Below are 24915 nucleotides of genomic sequence, written 5' to 3'. Positions count from 1 at the left end.
TGTCCCCTCCTGCCTGCTTCGGGCTTCCCCGGCCCCTCCGAGGGCCGGCAGGGGCTCGGCGGCGGCTCCCGGAGCTGCCCTGCCCTGCCCTGCCCGGGGGTCGGCGGCGGGGAGCCCCTGCCCGGGGCGTGCTGCGGGTGCTGGGCTCGGGAGCCGGCTCTGGTGCTCCTCGCCGTGCAAAGCAGCCGCTTTTGGGGGGGTTTCTTCTTTATTTTTTTTTTTTTTTCTGTGCGAGGTGTTACTGCCCTAACACCCGTGCGACGGGGACCGGGACAAAGCGGTGGCTTCGGTGACACAGTGCGGGGACTGCTGCTCGGCCGGCTGAGCACGGCTTGGTGGGAACAGGTATTGGGGAAGTACCGATTTTGTGTGCTCCTGGGGAGAAAAATTATGTACAAGTAACTTAATCTCTTTGCGGAGAGTAACTGTGCCTTTGCACAAGCTCTGGAGCGGAGCTGCACTTGGGAAAAGAAAGTAATCCGGCACCGATCCGTAGAAGCAGCAAATTATCCTTATTACCTGGGTGGTTTTGATCCTAAAGGGAACCGTTAGAGGAAAGGTTTGCTTAATCACCGTATCTGGAAAAACTTGCTACCGAAACACAAATACTAAATTTTTTATGTTGCTGACATCCGCTGGCGCTGTCGTGTGGCAAGAAGGGCTTGATGGGCAGGTGACAAGCATTGAACGTGTCTCTGCTTTTTAGTTCTTGAAAAGAAAACTCAGTGCTCCTAGTATTTCTAAACACGCTTAACAGGAGCTCATTTGAAGAAACAAGTGGCTTGGATAAGATTAATTTTGTTTCATAAAGCTCTGGAATATTGCTGGCAACAGTTTTCCTGGAGAAACTCTTAACACTTGTCATCTCTCCCTGTGATATAACTCGCGTTTATTACGTGTCCTTTATCACGTTTTGTACGCATTCTGAGACTGGGTTCATGGTTTCAGAATTGAAATTTTGGGTAATATCACAGTGATATGTTGTACTTTACAGTAATTACTCTTTGCCCCTAAGCCTCCAAAATACTTTTAGTGCAAATTAAGACTGGCATAAGACTACAGTTATTTGTAATTTTACAGCACATACAGGAAGCTTCGTATATTATTGGTGTGTTTTATTGGTGTGTCAGTAACGATGCTCACTGCTAAAGATGATAACAAAACAGCTAGTGTGGTGGTAACATACCCTTCCATGTGTTCGTTACTTGCCACGTGGTAAATCTTGTTTTCATCCACTCCAGTGATCTGAAACAGCAGCTAATTTCTGAAGATCTTCGATGGTTTTTCTTAATAATCAATACTGTAGGAGAAACAGTTGTCTGTACGTTTCTAAGCTATGACCTACTTTCTGTATTGATGGGTAAACAGCTTTGCACAGACACTAAAAGAGTAACCGTATGTAGGCACAATGCTGCAAGGGTTGTGTACAGAAGCCGTGAATGTTAAATTCTGCAGGGTGTACCAAATGCGGGTATGGTGAGCAGCTCTTCTCTTTTGTCATTCTGTGCGTTCACAAATGATGTTTGCTATGCTGGCATAGACACGTAGGACTATTTATTCGTTACATATCGAGCAGTTAAAAGGAAATGGAACATTAATGGGTGAGGAGGACCCAGTATATGCAGTTATCAGCTTTACTATTTGAAGTGCCTGTTGTGAGTTTTGTAGGAACCTTGCAGCATGTTTTCTGGAATGAAGAAAATTCTGTGAGCTTCACAGCTTCGCAGATGAGGACTGGGCAAGAGCATATGGTCATCTACTGAAAAGTTTGCACTAAAATGGAGCAGTAAGAGAGTACAATGTCCAGTTACTTGCATAGAACTACAGCAGCTAGCGTGCTATGCTGTAATTTGTTTTAATTCTTCAGTGTGTTGGTGTTATTTTGTAGTAGGGGTTTCTCTTTATACTGCTGCACACAGGCTGCCAGCAGATACATGTGTGTTTCACTCCACTGTGTTAAGTGCATCGGGTCAGCTGATAAAAGGGGCTTTGGCACAACAGCGATGAGCACTAGAGCATCCAGCTTGCAGTTGCCTAACTTGTGACGAAAATCTGTAGCTCTGGAGTGTTGGCCAGTGATGGGTGCATTGGCAGCCTTGGGCTAGAGCATGGAACATTTCTCATATGAGTAGGAAGCTACCTGAATTAATCAACAGATAATTCTGAACTGGGGTTGTGTCTTAAGCCCACAGGAAAGGCAGGGCTTAGGCAGCCTAATCCAACCTATGTGGAAGTGTCAGCATCAGCCAGAAACACTGCCTGCAGTTTTGTTTTGGATTTGGATGCTTTTCATTAGCTGTGGTGTTTCCTCTTATCAAGGCCTAAAAAAATCAGGTGTGTACAGACTTAACTCATGGCAAGTGGGAATTAATGAGAGGTAGGTTAATGTTTTCTGTTGAGGTGTTTGCTGAGGGGAAGGAGCAGGCGCAGAGGCATTGGAGTGGAGTAACAGATGTGCTGCAAGTTTCATCCTGACTTATCTTGAGATAATTTAATCTCCCCATACCCTAAGATACTGTTGGCTTCATATCAGCATGTACTGAACCTTACAGGGAGTTCTTACTTCTATTATTAGCGTTGTAATATGAAACTGAGTCATGTGTCCTGTATAGGACTTTGTATTCAATTTCTTTCTTCCCTCCTTTCATATCCTTGCACACAAAGTATTTCACAAAATGATAGGAAATCAGATAGTAGATGAAACATCCTCCAATAGCTCGCTTTATGAAGCTTTCTGGTTTTAGTTTTACTTTCTCCCTGTTGGCAAACTGCATTCAAAATCTTGAAGAGTCGTCTCCATGAGGAAAATGGGGGTGCTTCTTCACCTAATTCAGTGGCTTGAGCTGTGCCGAAGCCTGGTCACGCATATATGCTAGTTTTTATGTTTTAGATTTCTGAACATTGCAAATGAGTAATAGAAACTAAGGGTTCCTGTCTGCTGGACCAGGGAGATTGAAGAGAAAGTTAAAACCCTTACTTAGCATTGATGAGGCCACACCTGGAGTATGGTGTCCAGTTCTGGGCCCCCAGTACAACAGAGACATGGACATGGAGAGGCCATGGTAGGGCCACAGAGCTGTTGAAGGGCCTGGAGGAGCTCTCCTATGAGGAAAGGCCGAGAGAGCTGGGACCGTTTAGCCTGTGAAAGAGGAGATTTGGAGGGAATCTCCTCAATGTCTATAAACATGTGAAGGGAGGATGCAATGAAGGTGGAGCCATGCTGCTTTCAGTGGTGCCCACCCTCAGGACAAGAGGCAGCGGGCACAAATGGGGATGCAAGAGGTTCCCTCTGAAGGTGAGGAAGCACTTCGCTGTGTGGGTGTCAGAGCACTGGCACAGGTTGCCCAGAGAAGTTGTGGAGTCTCCTCCTCGGAGATGTTCGGAAGCCACCTGGACATGGTCCTGGTCAACTGGCTCTAGGTGGCCCTGCTTGAGGAAGGGCATTGGACCAGATGCCTCCAGAGGTCCCTGTCGACCTCAGCCATTCTGCGATTCTCTGTGATGCTGCAAGCACTCAGTGCGCTGCTGAGCTTCTGTTCATCCTGTGTGTGTCCCACGTGCTTTTGGCTTACAAGTTTAAGAAGTCTATGCAGAATCTGAGTTCTGGGCATATATTTGGAATGCAAGTTCTCCGTTTGGCGCTCCTCAGTGAGACATGAGGTATTTTTAAAGCATTCCAGAAAAAAATTGGAAAAGAGGTGGATAGTATCTGTGCTGTTCACCATTCTGACAGTTCTTCAGGCTTTCGTTAGCGTGTGTCCATAGTTCTAGGACATTCTTCTGTTCGTGCACGGCCTTGCTATCTTGTATCTTCACGCTTCATGTCTGGTAGCAACACCTTCATTTTATCAAATACAGTCCTGTAAAAGAGTCCTCACCGTTGGTTTAACAGGAGAGCATAGCACTGAATGAGGAGCGTGGTGGATCTCTGCAGTCTGTAGGCCCGTAGTCTGAAGCCAGCACCTTATCCTATCCTGTTTGAAATGAAGATCAGAAGGACTAGGCTGATCTGATCATTCCTGTGACTAGGTTCCCCCTGATCCCATTCCCCAAATCTCTCTTCAATAGGAAGATTAAAGAACAGTAGACATGCAGTGGAGTTTTACAGGCCACAAGAAACAACAAAACTTGTGTGTGGTGCAGATATATGTTAATCTCCCATGTTGGCTATAATTTAATCATTTCCCTCTCTTGGTAAGTTTAGATTTCATACAAGAGCTTACAATAGCATATTTTAAAGAGAAAGAGCGTCCCAGGCTGTGAAGTATGACTAAAAGCTCTGCTGAGGAAACTTTTTCAGAACCTGGAATTTGGAGGAGCTCTTCAAGCTAAACGGTTATCACCAGTTTACTAGTAGAAGGAGTTCAGGACAGTTTGAAAGGTGCTGCTTTGCCAAAAGCATGACAGATATTATTCCTTAAATCAAAGAGTAGAAATACAGCCAAAGTAGTATGTCATAGGTCTGCTTGTGTGGATCGATTAAGTATGTTTCAAGGGGTAATGTAGTTTACTGTTGACACAGCCACCTACTTTCTGTCATCTTTATCAACAATTAGCTTTTATCGTCATAATTTAAGTTGGTGGTCTGTGCATTATAAAGCTGGATAGATAATCGTTCTTAATCAATACTGTTTGGTATTAAGATAGTAAGCCCAGCTCTCTCAGCCTTTCCTCAGAAGAATCTTGTTAATTCATCTCTGTACATGTATTATCAAAGTGGGCAGAAAGCTTTACAAGAGGTTTGAAGGTGTTTCATGGAAGTGAAGAATCAGTATGTTAAGTTTTCTGCAAGACAAAATTGGATGTACGGAAAGTGATTCTAACTCTCCTTTGCTCTTCTATTTTCATGTAATATGAAACGACGTGCTCTTCCTCTGAGTTCAGAAACTTTCAAACAAGCTAAAATGCTTTACTTCTGAAATGGTTCGGTGGACAAATATTTAAGTGTTTCACTGTTGTTTTTCACTTTCTGAAAGACAAGTGGTAAAATTGGTGTAGAATGATAAAATACTTCAGCCTTCGTAGTTGGCAGATACTGTTCCAATGATTTGGTAGCAGCTTTAATTTTAGTGACTCTGCCAGAAGCTAGTAGTAGCTAGTAGTACTAACCAAGGCTGGATGCCTCAATGGTGTTAGAAATATCAAGCAAAACATGCCATGTGCACAAAGTAAAGCTACTTTTTTGTTTGTTTGTTTGTTATTATCAAGGAACAAAAACCTCCTTTTTAAGTCTCTTGTTTGCACTGTTTACCAGGAGATTTCTTTTTAACCTAAACAAGACTTTTGTAAAAGAGCAGCTATAGGTAACTGAAATCCAAGAGCAAAGTATTTCAGTATGACGTTGCACAATGTCTTATTTGCACTTGGAAGCATTAGGGGGGTTACAATTTGCCATCGCATTCACTATTTGCCGCTGCCCTCTCCCTCCACCCCCAGGCGAGGTCTCAGCCCTGTGCGTGGTTCTGTGGAAAGCAAGCGGGTTGTAACACCCAAGTGCAATGAGTAACCGCGGCTATTTCCCTGGCAAGCTATGGGATGCAGTTACACTCTGTGGAATGACGCATTTTATGAATCAAAGTTGGGAGTGTGAGCTGTGACTTGCATGTGCGTGGGGTTTTGTACTGTAGCAGTTGCACTGTTTTGCCTGCAGTTGTGAATATGGATCCTGTCCTTCGATCCTGGACATCTCCCAGAGCTTAGCCCTAATTGTTCAAAAGCCTGATCTCTGGGATTTGCTTTTTAATTTAATTTTTCTTTTTTTAAGCACAATATTTTTATCCCACGTATTGGATGAACATCTGGTTGGCTTCTATTTCAATCTCTGCGTTAGTATAAAATGTTTTCCCTCATTTATTTATTTACATTTTTGCATGTTATAGATGGAAAGATCTGCACCTCTTGAACTCAAATGGTACAAGTAGAGGTACAACTTTTGAAGGCAAACTTGGATGTGCACCTGAAGTTAAGCACTTGGAAGAATTTTTTTTGATTGCTGGAATTGCATCAGTGCTGTAGTGGTTTGTCTGGAAGAGGATATCTTCGTGCATGTGTTGCTAATGTTCTAAATAGCACATTCAAAATCTCCACTCTGTCGATAAAGCAGGTTGTACTTTGGTCAAGTTGAAGATCAGCTAGCACATGCTAAAGTACAGCTTGCCTTATCACCACGTTATTATTTCCGAATGTGTTAGTCCATATTTGCTTTAGGAAAGAAAGGAGTCTTTGCAGCAACTCAGTGAGCACAAGTCGTCTTGGTTGGCTTTCGTGTTCTTGTTTATAGGATAGGATGGTTTCTAGTTTTTACACATAATTCTAGCCATACGTGCACCAGGAAAGCTTTATCACAGCACCTCTGATGCTTGTTAAAATTTTTTGACTAACATTCTGGCTTGTGGATTAACTCCGTAGTTATGGTATGGGTAAACTTTTATCGTCTCCCTGGTTTCTTATTTGCGGGTCTAGAAAGTTGGTGGATTTTGCTAATTATCAGGAGACCCTTGGGCTTTCGGGAGATCGAGTTCTCAAACTCTGATAGTTTGCTCTTTCACGTGGGGTTCTCTAGACTACCTTTGTTTGATCTTATGATTTCCACCCTTGGTTATTATTAACTCAATATTAAATCTAGATTCTCTCGGTTTTTCCATCAAGTGATGTGACGATTAGAACTGTCCTTCTGTTAACATGAGTGATGTGTTACGCCCTGCTGGAATTTGATCTGTTTTACACATTGCCACCTTTAACTATGGAATTCTCAGAAACCTGGTAAAAAATAGTGTCACAGACTCTGCTTGGCGGAAACTTATTGACCAACTTCAGTTTAAGTAGAGCATAAGCCACTTTTGGAATGATCTTGCACGTTATTAAGGATATGTTTGAAAAGAGGTCATGGCTACGTGGAGTCCTTTTATAGAATGACCTTATTTTATTGAGGAACACAAACTTCTTTCCCTTCAAAATGTTTCTGTAAATATAATCTGTTGATTATATAATGATAATGTCTGATAACGACATCTGAAAAACATTGCTAAGATTTCACTGATGTGTCAGTTTGACCATCTAGTTAAGAACCTAAACTCTTTTTTCATAGTAGAACAATACAGCTTAGGCTGATCACAGAGGTAGGCACGTTTTTCTTAAGCTTAGTGTTTTTATGTCAAATATAGGATGTCTGTGTAGTTGGCTTCTATTTCTACATCTGTATAAATAGTATTTATTACAGTTTATAATTACGGGAGCAGCTGTATGGTGGAGGAAGAAAATCAATACTTTCCATCTTAGCCCAGAAATGGTAAGTGATTTGAGGTGTCACTGATGAAATTCAGATTTGTTAACACTGGGCAAGTATTCGTCTGTGAAAATACTTGTGATACATATACCATGTATATTAAATTAACAGAGACTTTTAATAGGACTGGACATAAGGGTGTTTTTTTTTTAATTTGGAGCCACGGCAGAATATTTTCTTTTGCTGTTGTTGTGTTGTTTTTTTTTGTTTGTTTGTTTTTAAGAAAAACAACTTTAGCAGCAGATACTTCTTGCTTTTAGATTTGTTTGACTTTAGTAACACCGTTGTTCTTTGAAGTAGTTGCCAGAAATCTTCATAAGCTGAGAGCAAGCCTGTGGGACCGTGCCAGTCGGGGTGCACTACTGATGTGGCAAGAGACCAAAAATCCACGACAGATTTCAGAAGTCGGCAGCGATACTTGTGTAGCTGTCTTAATTGCAGCTTCCTGTTCACTAACTTTGGTGGATTTTAAGTTTATTCTTCAACTTTGGTGGCATCTTTCCTATTCATATTGAAAATGCACACCTGGGAAAAAGATACCTATCTGAAGGAAGCTGGCGGTTTGGCACCTGAGAACTGATAGGGCTCCAGGATTATAGGGAACACAGTTGGTTTTTTTTTAGTAAGTAGGAAGCGATACAATAGTGTTTAATAATGGAACAGGTTAACGCGCAGCCTTTAGACATCGTGTGCTTTCACAATGTGGAGCAAAGGCCCTGCTCCAAATGTATTGATCGCAGGCTACTTTTATTAACAGTGGGTGCTTTTATGGAGCATTATTATATGATACACACACACAGAGCTATTCACAAATGTACATTTGCATTCTGCATAGGATCTTTGCTTTGCAGTGAACTATCTATGCCCTTAATGTAAGGATGGCTGTGTGTTGTGAAATTATCCTTTTGATACCAGCTTCACCTGTTGTATCAAGCATACAGTGCTTTGAATGCTTTTTTCCCCCATCTCCTTAGAGATTTAGTTCTCTGTCAATATGCTCCATAATGTGAAAGTGAAGGTAACACGTAATATCTATTTCCCTAAGTAAAGATGAGAGAATTGTTTTTCTTTTTCTAGCCAGGTTTTAGAGTGAGTTTTCTGAAAAGTTTGTTATCTCTTTCCAAGGATTTCTTGCTTTGTTACCTGAGTGTGGAGCAGAAGTGCTGGAAGCAGTGTTAGGGTTTCTCACGGTGTCCTGACCACTGAAACAGATTTCTGCCTCTTTTATTGGGGCAGTTGGTGTGTTTTTTTCTTTTATTAATTGTAAATTTCTTGCATACTGAAGTGATGGAAGTACTAAACTTAACTCTGTTTAATAATATGAAATTCAAGTTATTTCCTATCGATACGAACAGAACACAATTACCAAGTTATTTAAAACATGGTAAACTGATAAATTCTGTTTATGAAGTGTTAATTTCTATTCAAATGAGTATATTGGCTTCAAGTCTTTTGTTAGCAGCAGTATGCTTAGTTTTACAGTAAAAGTGTTACCTGTTTAGAAAAGGAGTATAGTTTGGTATACTTGACTTTGGAGCAACCTAAGGTTTTGTGGTAATGCAATGGAACATGAAGCTAGATATATTCAGAATAGAACAAGTAATAAATGCAGTTCGTCACTAGAATAAGTTGCTGTTACTTATATTGAATTCTTGATTCTGAATTCATAAATGATACAAATAATAGTAATAAGAAAAAAATCCTGTTGGAGCAAAACAGTTGCTGAGCAGGAAGTATATAGGAAATGAAACTTACTTGTATTGTGTTACATATTTTTTTAGATTATGAGTGAAGAGTCAGACTCCTTCATAAAAGGAATTTTGATGGATAAAATCCATCAACGTCTGCTGCGATTAATGAATGAATTGAGGGCTTAATAAATGAGCCTTTAAAATCTAATAAAGTCCAGTCTAAAGTTAGCTCTATCATCAGGTATTCTGAAGAACAAGAGGTTTTGTTACTGCTATCAGTTACAAACTCTGTTACTTGTTAACTAGTGTGTGCTCTGTGTTTGACTTGCTTAGAATAGTGTCATGTTTTATGCTAGGGTCATCCATGTGTTTTTGTGTTGGTTTTGTTTGTTTGTTTGTGTTTTTTTTTTTTTGTTTTGTTTTGTTTTTTGCTTTTCTATTTACCAAGGACATCTTACCCAGCATAAGAAAGCTGGTTTAAAATTTCTCTTTTGGGTGTTGAAGAAAGCAGCCAAAGACTGTGTTAAGCTGGTGTGGAAAAGAGAAGTCAGCATGTTTCTTGGAGTCTACCAAGTGCCCAACGTTACAGCTTTTAACACCGCCATTACCAAAGGCAAAATATCTCTTTTGTGTCCCCTGTCTTTCCCTTCCGACATTTGCAAACAGAAAACATTAACTTAAATGCCAAACTTGGTTCTGTCCCATTTCTTCATTTAGCCAAACTTACCTCTAAACCCAAACCAACGTACATGTCCTAAAGACACTCTGTGCACAAGCAGTCGCTGGCCAACCAACTTTGCAACTGCGTGGTCTGCGGTCAGAGGCAGGGCTGAACTCCTATCGCAGGAAATAAAAAAGCTGGTTTTACTGGATTGCTCAGACAGTGGCTGCAAGGCAGCCCAGCAGGTAAGGTCGGATGGCACGATGAGCCTAGCTTTATTGGTCTCTTCATTTCCATCCACTGAGGTCCCTTTGGACAGTTGATGTCCAGTGAGTAAGTGAGGTGAAAGCTTCAGTTTCTTCAGTACTTTTAATTTTTCATGTGCTCTCAGGTGACCCCAAACAGTGTTGGATCAAATGAATTTTCAGCTCCTGAATCTATTTGGTTGTCTGAAGAACATGCTGGTGGTTGATCCCTACTCTCTTCATCTCTGGGTCTGTTGGTTAGTTTCAACATTTTATTAAAAAAATAAAAAAGCATATGTCCTAAAGATATTAAGTTATAGGCTACATGAAAAACTGAAGTATAGAAGAGGTTGTCGGGTTAGTGCCTGCCCTAAGGGAAGGGCTGCACTGTGTGTGTGGGACTCGGCAGGTTTATATACAGTTGTGCCATGGGGTAACAAGGGAGCAGGTGCTTGACTTGGTTTCAACCACTACTTCTGTTTCATCTCTTCGCATCCTTTAACTAAAGGCTGGGCAAGAAAAGAGGGGCCTGGCAGTGCTGAAAAAAAAAAAAAAAAGACTTGTAGTTGCGTTGTATGTGGACCAACTCGTTCCCATTACATTCAGATGCGTGTCTGTTCAGGGACTATCATCTATATTCTGTCGTGTTGTGCTAGCTTGGTTTGTGAAGATGGGTTGCTTTTATCTTTCCTTTTTTTTTTTTTTTTTTCATTTTTAGAAGTGAAGACCAGTTAGCTTGTTCCCAGCTGTTAGAAGAGGTTAAAAACAAGCCTTGTAGGTCACGGCATCCATAGTATAGCATTTGTATGTTACACCTCTTGTGTATGCCATGAGGTGAGTTTGTGATTCTGCTAACTTTGGAACTCTTCCTTAATATACATAAGAAAGAAGACATTTATGAAATGCGTGCATTGGCAACTGTAGTTACTTGGAGTAAGCATTCTGTAGACCTTAACTTCTAATACCTGTCTGTGCTGGCCGTGTTGCTAATGTTAAGACCTGATACTTGTCCAGTGTTGGGTAATTCCTGCAGTATAAAGGTTTCATAGTCCTCACTTCAAACTTAGCCTATACTATCGGATAATATGATACATTAGGGTAGTATGTTGAAATGTAAGGGTGAAATTCTTAGTGAACTAAACTACTTATTGCCTGGATATACGAAGAAAAAAAATCTTTGCCTTGAACCGTTAAATGGTGACATAAGTTGCCTGCACAAGCGGTGGAGTCTCTCTTGCTGTGGAAATATTCAAGATTTGACTTGGTGGGACTTGGGAAAACCTAATTTAAAGTCCTGCTTTCAAGAACAGTTGGACCAGATGATCTCTGGAGATCCCTTCCAGACTAGACCGTTCTGTGATTCTGTAGCCTGGGTCATGTATAGCCATGTTTTTTCTAACATATTGGTGGCAGCTTAATACTATGAAAATAACATCAATCTTATTAATAGCGTGCATTTTGTTCTGCTGAAAATAAATGGGGGAAATAAATTAATCCACCAGCACAAACCTTTACCGCTACTCAATGGTGCTTTTAAGGGAGCTGACATTGGCTTTCTGTATTAGAGAAACAGGTACAATACTGATGCTCTATTGTTCTGATTTATATGAGAGCAGAGTCCAGAATGAGGAAAGAGCTCTCAGGCTGCCTCTCAGAGGATTTTGCCTGATAGATAACATGCTATTAAAGCAACGTTTAAAAATGCTTATTTCAAATATAATCTGAAAACATTGATTAGTCCTACCAAAAGCTCATTTTTTTTTGCTTTGCTATTGGCTTTATGTAAATGGAGAATGCCTGAATGAAGAGGATTTTATGGCAGAATGTGTATTTGTTACAGAACAAACTGAGCATGTTAGGACAAAGCTATGAATGGTGGGAAAATGTATACTTTTAAGACACTTTGAGGTGAACAAATCCTTTTTATGTGTGTTTGGCTTTTCAACCTACTGTTTTCAAAATGGCTGGTGTTAGTGGTTTGCCTTCCTGCAGCAAGGCGTTTTGGTTTCGCCCCAGCAGCTCATTGCAGAAATCATTCAACAGTCGAAGTACGCTTCTGACTTTCCCTGTAGCAGTGTGCTGGCTGGGCTTTCGAATTTTGCCCAGGAAATTCTGCTCAGGAAATGGCTCAGGAAATACTCTTAAGATCTATGTTAGCGTGGTGGGGTTTTTGTATATAAGAAGTGAAATGTGTGTAGTACGTCAGAAAACGTGAAAATTTAGACCCGGCTTTCAGAATGGAACTTCATTGTCTCTTACTGAAGGTAACAAGTCCTGTAGGCTGCTTTATGGGAAAAATATACTTAAATATTCAATAATCTAATGTGCTCTTCTGTCACATACTTGCATGTGAAATTAAATGTAGGGACTGCTTGGCTTGGTTATGACTTGGGTTGAGCTTGGATAGCAACTTTTGGGTACTGCTTGGAATGCTTAACTTTGCAACCAAAACCTAGTACATGTATATGAGTTTACTTCATAAGCCTGTTTTATAATAACTCCTTCTCCCTTAACCCCTGAGTTATGCTGTTGCTCTTGGGTACTCTTTTTCTTTTTTCTTCTTTTTTTTTTTTTTAAAGGGGAAACCATGGCAGTTGTCCCAGCTAGTAAAAAAGCATGTCAGTAGGGAAGAAACAGTTACAAGGTCAGCATTCCTCGAATGTGAGAGCCTTCTATTTTTTATCTCCTATATTGTTGCTGTTGACTTTTTTTTTGTTGTTTAAGATCTTTCTCTTCCTTTGCATCTGGATCAGCCATACCTATTTTTTTCCTGGCACCTAACCACTTCAGGACCTGTTATTTAATTTGGGAGTTAGGTGTTTCTATTGTGTTTGCTTGTGAGAAGAGATGTTCAAGGGAGATGTTTCCTCCTCTTTCCTGACTTGTTAGCATAATTGCAGCCACCGCAGCCAGTGTTCAAGCAGACAGCACTGCTTCAGGCGCTGGCATGCTGTCACCTTTCTGCATTGATAGCTGGATTTATAATTAACGACTGTTTGCACAACTACAAATAGAATAATTTAGGTGACAGCTTCCCGTGGCGAGGAAGAAAGGAAGAAAAGATCCTCAAATGGGCTAACCCTGCAATAAAGAAGTCGCCTGATTGAAATGCCTGCTATTGCCAAGTAGTCCTATTTCCACAGGCAGGGAACATGCAGGATTCGTTTCGGGCTCGCCCTTGGCAATAAGAAGCTGGCTTCCTCAGTGAGCACGTATCCTGGTGTGCAGCGGTATGGGGCAGTCAGATCCTCCACGGCATCCCTCACTTATGCCTTCGGTGTTAAAGCTGTTCTGGGGAAGCTGGCAGCGCGAGGAGATTTGTGGTGCTTGTAAGCAAAGGGTGCTTGCAGAGGTTTGCCTTGCCCAAGCAGTTATCAGAGGAAAGAGCCCAGCTGCAAGTGACCTTTTTCCAAACTTCAGAACAGGTGTTTTGCCAAGAAAAATAGGCAGTTCTCTATTTTTATTGCTCTTAAGTAGTTGTCACATTCAGGTGAGGTATTAGTTGACTGTAATATAACAAATTTATGTCTTTTATCTTTTCTTCCTGTCATTTCCTTTAGTTTAGCTTTCAGTTTTATTCCAAAAGATACAAAACTTGTTTGGTTGTAAACATTTGGAACCCTTTCTTTACTGTGTTTGTTATAGGAGGTATATTTTGATAATGAATTCCTTACACTTGGTAACAGTAGAGTTGAAGAAGAGGGTTTTGGAATAAACTTAACAGCTTGTGGCTGGGCTCGTGAGTTAACCTCATAAAGGTGCCACAGCCTTATAGGAACTTCTTACTTCAGCTGTTTTGATACCCTGTTCTTTGCCTTCCAAACACTTGTCTATTATTATTACATTAATAATCCTTTCTATCAGAAGCAAGTTGCAGTATGACTCCTGATTGAAACCTGCTCAAGTAAGAATGCACATTTTTTTTCTTTCTTACAAGCTCAGTAGGTAACCTTGTAAGCTTTCTTGCTTACAAGCAAGTAGTGTAAAGTTTTCACAGTATTGTCAGCTTTTTCCCTGATTTAGTATTGGTCACTTAGCATTCTTTTCATGGCAGGAGGAAGGTAGCTTGATAAACTGTTACGTGTTTAGGTTGGATATTAGGAAGAACTTTACCAAAAGGGTTGTTAGGCATTGGAATGGGCTGCCCAGGGAAGTGGTGGAGTCACCATCCCTGGAGGTCTTTAAGAGACGTTTAGATGTTGAACTTAGTGATACGGTTTAGTGGAGGACTTGTTAGTGTTAGGTCAGAGGTTGGACTCGGTGATCTTGGAGGTCTCTTCCAACCTAGACGATTCTGTGATTCTGTGTTGAAATGAGTGGAAGCTTGGGGTGAAAGAAAGTAATTAGTATGGTGTAAGATGATAGTTGTGATTATGCTCCTGGATGGAGCTACCATCTCTGCTCTTCTGAGCTTTCCATTTCCTTCTCTTTCAGGGGATGGTAATAACGTGGAGTTGGGGAATTGGTCTGGAAGTGTTAGAAGTGAATGCTGACAAAATATTTTATACTTCAGCAGGTCAAACCTTTGTCTGTTTGGAAAACAATAAGCTAAGATCTTTTTTAAAGTGTAGTAGTGTGTTTGGCACAGAAGGTAATGCCCGTGTCTGGTCACTGTGAGTCAGCTGTATGTCCACTACATATTTGAGTAATGTTGTAGAAAAAGATGACAAATTGAGCTGTAAGAGTGCCAAATAATTGAAAGAGATGCATCCAAGCCCTTACCAAACTGCAGATAATACTATTTGACTAAGACGCAAAGGCAGTGCTGTCGAGGAAACAAATTCAGGCTCAGCATGAAATCATACTGTTGAATCTTTCTGAAGGGAAGCCCACAGCAAATGCCTAAACTTCAAAGGATACTTAAAAACGAAACAACAAAACTGTTGGCATTTCACAGTAAGGGGTCTGTGTCAAAAAAAAAAAACAAAAAACAACAACAAAAAAAAAAAAACAAAAACAAAAAAAAACCACTTTTCTAGTGTTGTTCCTAAGAATTTGTACAAATGAAAACATCACCTATCCTAAATCCTTTTTTTTTTTTTTCCTGGCTCCGTTCTTCTAGCTCGTTAGGAACAAACTTTCTTGATTGTGTTAAAGATGCAAGGTAACTCCTTTCCACTGTCTTACCTAATTTCTTTCTCTTCTAGTCTCTACCTTGCTACTGTACTTTTGTTGCTGTTTACTTTGTTCCAATCCATCCCCTTATGCTTTTATTCATCCCGTACTTGGTTTCATGCCTGGTCTCCTGCTTATTCTGCTTGAAATCCCTATACTCCTCAGTGCCTGTGCTAATCATTGATTCAATTGACCTTATCAGTTCTGGTGTAGCTTTTCATTTGAACGTTCCCTGATACAATGCTTTTAAAACTTTAGGAAGGAGAACCTCCCCCCCCTTTTTTTTTTTCATGAATGCAATAAGATTCAAACCAGGAGGTGTTCTCCTTGTGTTTCCTCCTGAAGGTTTTGAACTGCATTTTAGCCAGTGTTGTGTCGTGAAGTTCCCCCAGACCTCCCTTTCATATTGCTGATGTGCTTCTCTGGCTGCTTTTCCTTTGCAGGTGCTGCAAAGGGCAGCCAGCCCGTGACCACATTCAGTCCCGAACAAAACTGTTCTACCACTTATTCTATCTAGTCTTTTCCGTGGCATTTATGTTTAAACGATTCCTGCTCTTGACACGCTGCTTCAAAAGGGGGAGTGTAAGTTACTGCATGAACTTACCGTGGTTGAAGGTTAGACACCTTACATATCAATTTCAGTGAAATTTGGGCTAGATTTGACAGTTAATCCCTATTACTTGCTAAAGCTGACTATTTTTTCTAGTTTTTGCAAGGGACAAAGTTCTTTAGGTGAAATTTCTAGGGTTTATTAATAGTAGAAAAGTGTGTATGGCCTAGGCCAGAGTTTGTACTTTGGTTCCAAAGATCAGATGCGGGTTGAGTGCATTCATCATGTGTAAATATTGATGGCACATTCAGAAAGTTCTTGTGGGCAAGCAGATCACTTACATGGTCGTGACAAGGTACATTTTGCACTAGGAAAGCAATTAAGGTTAAATAAACAAAGCTGAGTATTTTTATAGAGGTGTAATCTAGGGTAGACAGTCTGGAATAGGGGTCGTTAACTCTGTTCCTGATCTTAGCATAAGCTTAAATGTTAGGAACCTGTATAAAGGTTTAGCTAATAGCTTTTAAAATAAAGTAGCTAATCTACTTTATTCGGTTATTGAGGCAAAATGAGCTTGACAGCATTGTTTGAAGAATTGATTTCAAATTAACTTGTCCTTTAATGCTCTCATGCCAAGCAGTTCTTTTCAGGGAAATGGGCTTTGGCATCGATTTGCCATAGCGATTGCTTTTGGTTGCTTGACTAGAACCAGAAGGAGTATTGTGTTTTCAAGTAGTTCTTGTTTTCATGCCTTTCCTTTAAAATGTGCTTCTGGTGTGTTGCAGGGTTACAAAGAAACACTAATGAGAGAGCCTTGGTAATTCTGGACTTGCGTGTTATTTCTCAGCCTAGCCGTACTGTGACTGTAGCCCTGACCTGATAAGGTGCTGCAGTCAACTCCCTCTTCGTCTCTCCCAGCCCGTCCATACCACATTTTGAGGAATTTGCCTATTGCAAGGCATTACTTACCATCACTGCCATGCAGAAGTACCTAACGGTGGGGCAACCGCTGGAGAGAGATTGGATCCCAGCCCCGTGTAAGCAAGCTCTCCCTTTTTGCTCCTGTTTCAGCATAAAGCAGCAAAGTTGGCCCAGTGTCTGCATTCCTCTGTAATCAGTTGCCACAGCATGCTAAGGTTGCTTTGAGGGAAGTAGATAAATATTCTACCTGCCAGCCAGGGATATAAAAGCCGAAATAGGAAGGACTGGGGAATGTAAGATCTACTTGGCAAAATTTGGTGTTCGTGTGTGTATGTTTGGAAATGCCTGGCATCATCTCACGTGTTAACTGATTTGGCAGCTAAAGTTGGAGGCTACTTTGTTTGTTTTTTAAACTCTGGAAAAATAGCAGCAGTTGATATGTAGTGGGTAATATGGATGTGTCCTAAAATAAGGAGGTGATTTAATTCTGTAAATTAAACGAGCCTTGCTGTGCATGGCAGCCTTAACAAGCTCATACAGACAAGGTTCAGGAGACTTGCAGTACTTCAGATAGCAACAAGAAGCTTCGTTACAAATGCTCCGTGGTTGGGTAGCTGCGCTGAAAATGAACCAGGACAACAAAAACCCGAAGTGGGCTTGAATTGCTTGTGAATGCACTGTATGTCAGTGTGACAGCCAAATACAAAGAAGCCCGAAACAATGGAGTACTCCACCGGGAGCAAGCAGGTCCTCACCGAGTCAGCGCTCCGCAGCCGTGCTCTGCCTCACCCGGACTCCAGCCAGCAGCACCACGCGTGCAGAGCTTGCACAGCTCAGAGAAGTAAGCCTGTCGGTCTGGTAGCCTCACGGCAGAAGGTTGCACACACAATAGCTTTATAGACAAGTGCTCTCCGTGCAAGACCCCAGGATCTGTTCCCTGTCCTGTCCTCCCAGGTGCTACCTGGGCCGAGCTGCTCAGTGGCCCAGCCAGCCCCTGTGGCTAAGCTGCACCAGGTGCTGACCAAGGGACTGCCATTTGACTGTTTAGGGCTACGTAAACTCATTTCTTCAAAGGAAGAACTTGGCTGAAAGACCACCGCTCTTCCATACACGGTAGAGGGAAGACACAGGCGTATCTATTTTAGCGTAATATTTTTCGGAGTGGTTTCCTCATGGCACAGCATGCTGTGGTCACTTGGTGCGTGTTAGTCTTGTAGGGTGATGAAAAAATTACCTAACAGGGATGTAAAGATATAAATGTTTAGATTTCCTTGGTCTAAAGCATACACTGTTTAAATGCTGATGGAAAAACGGAAAGCACAGATTGTTTGCAAGCAAGAACATGTCCAGTCATTTGTTTACTCTAATCTCTTCTTCACCGTGTGTAGGAATTGCTTTCTTTTTAAAATGTGGACAGGCTAACATGTGCAGGGGTCGGACAGATTGCTGGCTATTTTGGGTGGCAGTGTTGCTCCTTGTTTTGTTTGCCTGTCCTCCTTTTTGCAGGAAGGGGACATGCACCAGCTGTGTGCAATCAGTGCCACTGCAGGTCCTGGCAAACACTTCGATCCTGTTAGGCGATAATGAACTGATGCGATCCTGGGTGCTTTGAAGTCTTTGCAACAAACACACCCCCATGCGGTCCTCCCCCCAGAACCCTAAAGTGTGCTTTGGTAAGTGTGAAATACAGATTTGTCAGCTGATCATAAACAGGGAAGAAGATGAGAAGACGAAGCAGGAGCAGTAGCAGAAAACCGTTCTTCCATGACGATTGTTTACAAAGTGCAGATGTTCGAACGCTGCCTTTTCTAATTCTCAATTTGTTTTTTCTTCCTGAAGACGTACAAAACGTCGCGGTTGTAAACTTTCTGGAGAAGTTGTTCTCCCCCATCCCTTCAAGTAAACTTCAAACGTGAACACCTTCAGTTTTGCAGATCCGAATATATAAAACTTATGTTCAGAGTATAAGGAGCTGTTTTAATTTCCTCATGCTATTTAGCTTCTGTCTCAAAGTTACAAGACTTCTGCAACGCATTATCAAGCTCTTTCCTCTAGTTTGTGACGTAGAATTTGTGTAATTCTTTCAAATAAAATACCTTTGTGAGACTTCAGAATCTTCTGAACTCGTGTTGCTTTGAACAGCCCTGCAGGATAAATTGAGTACAGGTTTAGTCTCTTAAAGAAAGTTTTTCTCGTACTTACAGATCTAAGTCAGGTTGGCAGTTTTAAGTTCCCTCCATAACATAACCTTTTAATTTCGTTTGCACTTGTGTCCTTCCTTCTTTTTTAAAAGAAGAATTGCTGTGGTTAGGTTATTCTCCTATCCTTTTTTTTTTTTTTCTTTCAGTAGTATTCTGTGCTTTGCTCTAGATCCATTTGGGGACCGTTTGTGGCTGTAAGCTTTATAGCATAGGAAGTCTTCTGTCATGCTTGAGGGAATGTATTTTAAAAGCTTGTGGCAGAACATGGATTATAAAACACTTGAAGCATGAATTTATAAAAAGCAGTTCCATGAGGTTTGAAACTTTAAGGTCTAAAGAAAAAGTCTGGATGAAGGAAGATAATTCATAGTAATTCTAGGGAGAGTTGTGTGTTCATTAACACAGTTTACAAGACAGGATTTTTTCTGAAGTCTGGGCATTTCTCTAACAGGAATGCTTTCTTGCAAAAAATAAGGACTGGGTTTTGTTGCTGCCTTTTTTTCACAAGTTTGTAAGGAACATGGTCCCATATTGTGTTCAGAAGCAGCTTGAGTAGTGACCGTCAGTGGAAAATCCTGGATAACGCTGCAGAACTTGAATTTAGGTTTGTCTGGGGATCAAGAGTACTGCTCAAAATCTAGCATGTAATTAAAAATTACTTAACCTGTTCCGAGTTCATCAGCTTAATACCAACTGCAGCAGAAAACTTTTGTCGTCTGTCTTGGTGGCTGCAGCTTGCCTACTTCTGATGTTTGTGAAAACAACAGAAAGTGTCTTAGCTAACTGTTTGGCTAGACAGTATTAGAAATCTTTAAGTAATGAAGGGCATCTGTGCAGTTTTTTTTTTTACAAATTGTGGGGCCTTTTGATGTTGGGTGTGCATAGGATATTAAAAATACGGTGATATTTGGTCTTTTTTCATGAAGCTTGTGAAGGCATCGCTGCTAATGGCTTTCTTTATTTTATGTCTCAATACTTCAAATGAGCCTCAGGCAGCTGGATATCTCAGCACTTTTAAGCTTTTTGCAGCTTTATAACTATACGTGTAGATAAGAGAGACCGTCACTGAAAACACGAAATTATTCTAAGGTGGGACCTTCACCAGAGCAGGCGTTGGGTCCTGCTACGCATTGATGTTCCGAGTCTGCTCCTCCTGCTCCTTATTTTCTGTTTGCCTTTCATCCCGCTCGTCAAGTGACAGGAGAGCTCATACAGAATTATGAAGCAGTGTGTTTGATCCTGAACCGTGCCCACTTGAGAAAGAAACCTCAGTCATCTGTAAACTCAGGCCATCTCTCAGGTGCTGCAGCAATGTATCACGGAACTTCACAGCCCACTGCTGTTCGCTTCAGGGTTAGCTTTGTGTGGCATCAGTAACCCTCCCTGTTGTGATGAAGGCTTTTGTTCTCCTCTTCCCCCCCAGCTTTACAGGGGATGTCATGTCACTGCTGCTGTCAGAATTCATTAGCAGATTTCAGCTGTGTTCAGTTCTTTGTCGTGCTGTGGCAGTTAATGGTGCTGTAGCAACAAGCTCTTAACTTTCTCCACAAGCCAGTTAACTACAACATGCTTTTTTTTTTTTTTTGGTTGAAAAGTATGCTTTGGCAATTAGAGGACAGTCATGATCCATGTTCAATTTGAAGAGAAGTGACCTGTTCACAAAATGTCTGTAGTGACAACATCAGATATAAAACTTGGACACTTAAATACGGAATGTACTGTTCTATTTTTTTGTCTGTAGCCTTGCTTTTTTTCTGCCTTTTTAACATATATATATAAAAAAAGCTTAAATTGGATTAAATGTCTTTCTTCTGTAAACAAAGATGATGAAAAGTACAATAACATCAGTTTTGATGAGAATAATGAAATGCTTGGTGACTTCATTATGCGTTATCTGTAGTTTTGACATGAAAATATAATATGTTTTTCAGAGGGAACAATTGTAGAAAGAAGTCCTTTAATGGACTGATTAATGTATAGAAAAAATATTTTGGACATGCAGTTGAGATGAGAGGAAATTCGGATTTTGGAAAGCTGTATTATTTTTTTTTTATTTAACATACCTGTAGGAATCAAATTAGTAAGAGGTATGACCTACAAGCCATATATATATATATATATGCCATATATATATGTATATATATATGGCTTGTAGGTCATACCTCTTACTATATACGTATAGGTTGTGTCATATATATACATGACCTACAAGCCATATATATATACATATATATATGGCATATATATATATGGCTTGTAGGTCATGTATATATATGACACAACCTATACGTATATAACGTATGTATATATATGTTATCTATTAGTTATTAACCATTGTGTTGCAGAACTACTATCAAAGGAAACACAATGTTTGAATGTAGATCAGCAGTTTTGTAACTGATGGATAATAACTTTGAACTCTTGTCCTCTGTCACAAAACAGCATGTCTTACATAGTAAACGTGTGAAGTTAATTGTTTCCTACGACTGTAGCTGGCAATAAAATTGACATGGTGATTTTCATTTGTCATACTGTACTTTCATGAAATATAGTTTATTGCCCACTAACATAATATGAGGACTTTTTAAATCTTCTTTTGTTGTTTTAATTAACCTTATACCTGAGTTTTCAGAATATTTTAGTAGCTTTTCTTTGTAAAGTTCAATGACGAATGCTTACTACTTTGGTTTTGAAGATTTGAGGACATGCATTATTTATTATAAGCTAATGGCATTATTTGGTTACCTGAATAGTGTAGGTGTGGGTACAGGTTTGTATTTGATATTACAGTTTTAACAAAAATTTGCCTTCGTATAATTTAGTTCAATCTGAACTATTTATGAGAAGTGCTGATAGTTGGGCACTGCAATGCTCAACTTCTTTTTAGACTCAGCTTTTTTCTTCTAGTCTTCAGTGTTGTTAACGTAAGATAACACTGAGCTAAGGAAAGTAAACTTTGACTTTCGATCTGCAGTTTCTAATTGACTTCGTTCAGTATGGTTTGTAGCCAAAAAATGCATTATTTAGGAAATAAATGCGTGATAGATCTTGCCTTTGTCTGTGAACCACTTTTCTTTTGAGCTGTGGTTGTGTTTCAAGCTGAAGCAGACCATAGAGGAAGCCATAGAGTTCCTGAATTCTCCAGTTCCCGTGGTGTAGGAAATGGAGCAACAGCCATTACTGCAGCGAACATGCTGTTTTAAGGGGTTATTTTAAAGGTGAGTTTTTATAAAGAAACAAGGCGGATACTGTATAGATCTTGTACATGAGCAATAAAAACTACTGGAAATTTGAGAGCGTTACAAATGTTTGCCGTTCTCACCCGTATTTTATAGTACTTGAGGTAGTGTAGGGAGAAGGTCTCTGCAATTACTTCAATTGCTTTTTCCTCCTGTTTGTTTTTGTTCTCTGACTCATTCTGCATATAGTAGATGGTATCGGCGGACTATTGCTAATCCGGTATCTCAGGTCTGACTGTAATGTTCCGCGCTGTGTAAGATGACACACTGGGTCCTGCAATGACTTAGCTGCGTGGTTTATTTCTACGGACGTAAAGTGGCGTTGGTGAGGTTGGTATGACCAGATTCACAGACCTGAAGTTTGAAGGGTTACTCATACAACCTGGTTTGATCCTTTGTAAAAAGTGTTTGCCTCAAAAGTTGAATTAAATGACGCTTAAGAACCTGAGTATCGAAATCGATGGTCAGTATTGGTTTTCCACCAGTAAGCTCTTCTAGAATTTAGTTACCTTCAGGTTATCTGATTTCAAGATGAAGCTTTCAGATAAGTAGTCTTGCTGTTGAACACGTTGCAGAGGCTGTGATAATTCTTCCCCCTGCTCCCCCATGTAAAGACTCTCCAACAGGTTTTCAACCACCTCACAGTTTCCTCTTTGACTAAGTGGATGTGTTGAGCTCTACAGCCTTCGTATCGATACAAGTCATCTATCTCTTCCTACAAATACCTTTTCCCTCTTCTAGGCACTTGCTCCGTCCTTTGCTGTAGCTTGCATTATTTCCAGACACTACATTGTGGCAAATAATATTAAAGCTCATGTTTTGGAGTTGTATCTTTTTTGCCCAAATAAGGTCTATTAATCTATAATAGCAACCTGTCCTGCTTTATTTCTAGCTAGTTTGTGTCCTCTTGACAGCAAGGACTGTTGGTATGCCTGAAGCTATCCATGTGTTTTAAGGCTTTGCAGGCAAGAGTCTGTAGATGACAAGTAATGCAAATCTTCTGGGAAGAGGAGAAGAGGAAAAAGGTTCTCAGAAAAGTTTAAGTAGAGTCTTTGTCTCTAAAACTGATCTTGGTCTATACTTGACATGAATATTCCTTTTTTAAGGGTAATTCACTTATTAAGTGTTGTTCTTCTGTCATGGTAAGTGCAGCTGTGCTTTCTGTAACTTATCCAATATTAATATATAATCAGTCTGAAAAGAGCAGAGCCCTTTTTGTTACAGCTACACAGTATTTTGGGAGCCCTGAGTATCTTCAAGTCCCTCTCTGCTGTCCTTCCAGACCCAGTCCAGGGTCGTGAGTTCAGACAGCCTGGCTTAGTGTGCTGTGTGCCTTATCTGCGCCAGGTATTTGCAGCTTCTCACAGTGCTTGTATTACCTTCAGGATGGTTTTTGGCTTAGTGGGGTCTTGTCAGTGGGGACATGTCAGTCAAGATAGAGCACAACGCCGGAGCTGAAACTCATGACTATTTCCTCTCCCACCCACCTCCTCTGGTTCATCTTTGATATTCGTGTACAGTTGTGCTGATTCTGGACTTCAAGTTAACTGGACTCTCCAAAAGACTCTGCAATACGAGTTTACCTGAGATATGTTATAGTGGAAAGCTTAAATGATGCGTGGGGAAGATTTGCAAAGCACTTTATAAATCTCAATTTTATGCATTTTATGCACTAATTAAGCACTGAACCTCTTGAAGTGGTGCAGGGATTTTTAAAATTTATTCATCTGTATGTATAAATCCTCTTCTTAGAGGCAATGACTGCTGGTAGGTACCTGATTTCTAGACGTAGGAGCAATCCAGTTTGTCTACTTATGGGCCTATAAAATGAAGTTAAGTTCCAGTTTTGAGGAGTTGGCATAGGAAAGAATATTCAAAATTAGTTGTGGTTTGTTTTTTGTTTTAAAATCAAGGCTTTTTTTTCCCTTATAACTGTCTGTATTGAAACTAAGTGCTTTTAAGTGTATTCTAAATAAGCAAATAAAGATACAATCATATATACAGCCTTCCCTGAAGGCTTATTTGTGAACGAACTCCGATACGTTGAGTTGAAGGTATAACTTAAACATTGCTTATTTGCGTTTTCCTTTTTTTTTTCTTAGTGGATGCATGTTCTGTAAATAATCTCTGCCTGTAAAATCTGTTTTTTGGTAAAACTTAACAGAATGACTGAAACCTTGATCCTGCCATTTTTGGAAGCTTTCTTAGGATGCTCTGCTATAACCGTTTGCTATTTGTGACAGGTAGATAGTTTTGCTGTGTTGGAATGCATCACAGATGTTACCCACTACGAGTAAATAGAAGAAAGCTGAATCTTTTAATCTTTTATGTTAATTTTAAATTCAATTTGGAGGTGAAAGGCTTCTATTATAGTGATGTTGCTGCATGTCTGGGGAATGATGATTGGAAAACTTGCAGCTACTGCTTTGGAGATGTAGGTATTAACCTTTATTCTTGTTCTAAGTGAAAAGATGCTGCAGCAACAGGTGGCCTGTGCTTCGTATCTCAATTTGGAGGTATTTTTACACCGTAAGCTGTAATGCTTCTTCATCTAAAGCTTTTGTATTTTATGTTTGTTCTGTATTTATAGTTTGATTTTTTTTTAAAGAGATGCAAAGTTTTACCACCTGATACTTCAGATTTCCAAGATGACTTTCTCTGTATTGTATGATCAATATGTCAGGCACAGTTTGTGGGAAATAACTACAGATAAGGAGTGAGTGCTAACCTGCACACATTGCTCAAAGTGAAGTTTATCTTTTACTTTGGTTGTGACTTTAGCAATGCCCCTTGATTTATAAGGAAATTTGCAAATACTGTGTTGCAGTTAAACACCTCATGGGATTTTCCTGTGAAACATTAGAGTTGAATTTTATGTTGATGGTGAGACATCGGGTTTCATATTGGCAGTGTAGAAAAGAGGGAGAGTTTTCTCTGCAGAAGGTGAAAACAGAAGCTTGTTTTCATAGGTGTTGAGTTAAACTTCAGTCTTCTATTCAGAAAAGCT

At 40.2% G+C, this 24915-nt stretch overlaps 1 protein-coding gene across 1 annotated transcript in view; it reads left to right on the top strand.

Annotated features, from left to right (window-relative positions):
- The first annotated feature begins 213 nt into the window (after window positions 1-213).
- Window positions 214-24915, top strand: part of PTPN3 (protein tyrosine phosphatase non-receptor type 3) — a 124166-nt gene continuing 99464 nt past the window's right edge. The window contains 1 exon segment of the mRNA XM_050708712.1: window positions 214-345. The gene's annotated coding sequence lies outside the window, so the exon portion shown is untranslated.

Source organism: Cygnus atratus, chromosome 2, assembly GCF_013377495.2.
Source record: "Cygnus atratus isolate AKBS03 ecotype Queensland, Australia chromosome 2, CAtr_DNAZoo_HiC_assembly, whole genome shotgun sequence".
NCBI lineage: Eukaryota > Metazoa > Chordata > Aves > Anseriformes > Anatidae > Cygnus > Cygnus atratus.
Note: the sequence above shows the minus strand (reverse complement) of the source record. Positions and strands in the feature narration are given on the sequence as shown.